The sequence below is a fragment of the Lygodium microphyllum genome, chromosome 13 (assembly GCF_053477565.2).
Source record: "Lygodium microphyllum isolate KBCC chromosome 13, Lygodium_microphyllum_v1.1.10, whole genome shotgun sequence".
In the NCBI taxonomy this organism is placed as follows: domain Eukaryota; kingdom Viridiplantae; phylum Streptophyta; class Polypodiopsida; order Schizaeales; family Lygodiaceae; genus Lygodium; species Lygodium microphyllum.
This window is the reverse complement of record NC_141147.1, coordinates 74306631-74310637: the sequence shown is the minus strand read 5'-3', so window position 1 is coordinate 74310637 and position 4007 is coordinate 74306631.

The following is a 4007-nucleotide window of genomic DNA, read 5'->3' as shown; positions in this document are numbered from 1 at the left end:
GCCCTATTTTCACCAGAATTCTAGTTCAATTTTATAATCCTGGCCAGCCACCCTTCTCCACATTTTTTCTTTTTTCTCCACCCTATTTTGCTCGCTGGATTTTGAGTTATTAAAATTTTCATGTGTTTTTGGGTGTCTTTTTTGTGTTTTTCGCATGTGAACCCTTTATTGCCCTTTGTTCCGGTACTTGGTTCTTTCCATATTAATTTTTGAGTCCATTTTCACATCTTTTTTTTTTGGTTTTTTTCCATGTGACCACTGCCTCTCTCAATCGGAATGGTGTTTTGATGTGATAGGTTTGTCAGGCCCATCATTTTGCCCATTTTTCCTTCTTTCTGCCCTGCGTTTTGGTGCGTGAATTTTCTGATATTAATTTCCATATGTATTTTTTGGCTCAATTTTTGCATTTTTTCCATGTGAATGCCATGCATTCTCTCGAACCCCTTGTTGCATTTTTCCATTGTCTTCCCCTTGCCTTTCGATACATTTTTCATTTTAATGGCATTTCATTCCGATGCACGGTTTGGGTTTTATTAAATTTTTGTGTTTTTACGTGTTTATGCGCCTCCCGCATTGCGTGTGAACATCCATGTTTTTTAATTTACCCGTCCTCTTCTGTGTTTGTTGCACCGTTCACCCCCGTGCCCGTGTCTCCGCCATCTACAAGTTCCACCACTACAAATTTTTTTACCCACCGCAACTATGTGAGGGATGCGAGGAGGCTCCCTTCTTTTTCCTTTTCTCATTTTTTTAAAATAATTCAAAAAATAGTAAATTCCCCCCTCTCCGATGGTTCCCCCTCCCCCCTCTCCTTCCTCTCTCTTCTCTCTCCTCTTCTTTCTCTTTCTTTCTTTCTTCTTCTCTCTCCTCCTCCTCCTCCTCCTCCTTTTTCTTCTTCTCCCGCTTCTTGCTTTTTTTCTCCTTCTTTTTCTTCTTCTTCTTCTTCTCCTCTCGCTTCCTGTTTTTTTTTCCTCCTCCTCCTCCTCCTCCTCCTCCTCCTCCTCTACATCCGCCACCGTCGCCTATGCCGCCACCTCTGCAGTCACCCGCTCCGTTGCCGCCGCTACCTGCCCTGCCGCCTCCTTGGCCCTCCTCTCCCCCTTCCCCCACCCACCCCTACTAAGCCCGCCTTCCCCGCCATAACACCCACCCTCTCCACACCCCCTTACTAAGCCCCCTTTCCCCCCATAAACCCACCTCCCCCTAAGCCCTCCTTCCCATCTTTCCACCCTTCCACCCCGTAGAACCCCCTCTTTTCCCTAGCCCCCTTTCCCACTCTCCCCCCTAACCCACTGCCGATCCCGTACTCAGCCCCCTTTTACCCCACATGCGGTTAAGGGTGTTTAGGAGGTTGTGTGCATGCGGGAGTCGTCGTGCTGTGTCTGGCACTCCTTGTATGTGTTCATGCGTGGTGGTGTGTGCCATGCATTCACATGTAGCTATTCACATGCAACTCCGGTACCTCCTTCTATTTTCCAAAAACCCGAGAAAACACCTAAAAAGACCTAAAAATACTTTAAAACACTTATAAAATTCATAAAAATTAATGTAAATATAATAAAAAATCCAAAAAATAGCTTAAATTTTTCTTTGACAAATTGAAAAGTTTTATGGATTATTTATTTAGTTGTAATTTCAAAAAGTTAATTGTAAGAAAATAAAAACATTGAAAATCCTTTTAAAATTCATTAAAAATCAATAAAAAGCAAAATTAATTTTAAAAAATTTCAAAAAATATTACAAACTCATTTGAATATTTTTTGCATGTTTCATCCATTGAAAATGTTGTATCTAATGGACAAAATATATTTTAAATATGAAAATATTAAATTTTTAACCTAAATTTATAGAAATTCCATTTTACATTCCAAAAATAAGGTGAAAATGCTGAAAAATTCAAACACATTGTTAAAGCTTGATGGTTCAATTCTTAGTTAGGAATGATTGCAAAAAGCTCGTTATTAGGTTTATTTTAAAAAATCATAATAAACCAAAAAACTTAAAAAAATAAACAACAAAAAACACATTAATAATAATAATAATAATAATAACAACACAGAAACCCTAATTACAACTAACCAAACTAAATAGAACCACATTAACCTTGCCTTGATATTTATTTTTTTTAAATAAGGTGTTCCATTTTTTTTCAGTTAGTGGCTTTTGCTTTTTTGTTGGACTCATTATATCTTGGGACTAATCCGTGCACCCTCATTTTCTTGTATACTCACCCCTACCAAGTATTTATTTTTTTATTTTTTGCTTTATTTATTTTTTGTCACCCCATAATCACAGTTAATTGTTAAAATGAACTTTAATCACCCACTTTTCCACACACGCTTGCCCTAAACACACATTTTTCTAGTAAAATAAAATAAAATAAAATGGACATTTCTAGTTTGCACACTCAGTTGATTGGCATTAAAACCCAAGTGGTTAATATGACTCATGAATGAGATAGATTATTGAAAGAATCTCAAGAGCTTCAAGCTCTGTTCGCCGCCCAGACAGAGGAGCTTAAGATAGCAAATACCACCTTAGAACAGAGAAGAATCCAAATTCAATGGCTTAATGAGCAATTGGTCCAATCACATTCTTTTACACCGAGACTTGAGCAACCAGTTTCTTCTTTGACCCTTGTAGACTTGGCGGTTCTCCAACGACAGGCCACGTTATGTCCTTGTTTTAAGCTAAAGTGGAAAGACTACAGTCCATGATGGACTTATTATGGTCCTCATTTGAGCAATTTCAGGGTATATTTCTCCTAACCATCTTTTTTGTCCACTATTAGTTGCAGAAGTTAGGCTTCTATATTAAGCTCTCAATGATGGATCTATCTCTTCCAGAGGATGGTTGGAGTGGAGCTTGGTCTTTTGATTTGCTGATAGAAGTAGTCCGTATGGTCTTTGAAGATTCTGTGACTTTGAATACCATGCTGCTGTCTTATATGTATTTACGAGGTGATCTATTGATTCTAGATGATGAAGATCTAGCTTGATATGTAGGGATTATGGTCTTACAAGCTACCTTATATGTCAAACATTTGGAGTTGAGGATAGATGAAATGTTCTAGTGCTATTCTTTTAAAGTGGCTAATTTCCTTGACACTTTATGGCATACCATGATTGATTCTGTGGTCTTGAAGAACCAACGACAGAATAAAGCCTCTACTCATGTGTAGAACACTAACCAACTGAGGGTGGATCTTTTAGCTTATCTTTCCAAGAGCCATCTATTTGATTCATCCTTCTTTGATGCCTACTATTGACGATCTACTTTAGATCCCTTCGTTCCTAGCTTATTTTATTAGCAACTATAATGTTGTGTGATAATTTGTTCTTTTCCTTGTTGTGGTTCTCAAAAGAATGAAACACAAGCTTGTTGATGTTACAAGATAGTTTTTCTTGTAGTAGAAATCCTTTTTCCTTGGTGTCTCTCTTGGGGCTCCATCAACTGAAGCATTCACAATTGTTAGAAAATAATTAAATAAAATCCAAAAAAGTGAATACCTAGTAGTCTTCAGTTACAAAATAATTAAGTAGAATGGAACTTTTTCCTAACATTAATTTAATTCAAGTGCGCACTCTAAACTCGTAAATGTCCATTACTTTTATATGGATTTTACGGAATCACTTGCTATGGAATCACCCACGTGCACATTAGATTAATCTAACGCCCAAAAAGGATAGGCGTCCCCATCAGCTTCTCGCACAAGGAATTCACCATGTGCATGAGCCTCGGCAAATAAATAGTTTTACAGAATCCATCATAGAATATGCCTCCTAACATCATGAAAAAACTCACAAAATCCATCATGGAACATGCCTCCTAGCATCATTATGCCCAAGAGTCTGGTTATAGGTGGGAGAGGGTACACCTTAGACATATCCCAATAGGATATGGAACCTTTGGATGAGAAACCACGTGCCGTGATCATGAATGATAAGCGGAGGAGGGTGATGGATCGCATGAGAGAGTTGTGCCAACAATTATTTAAGGACAACATT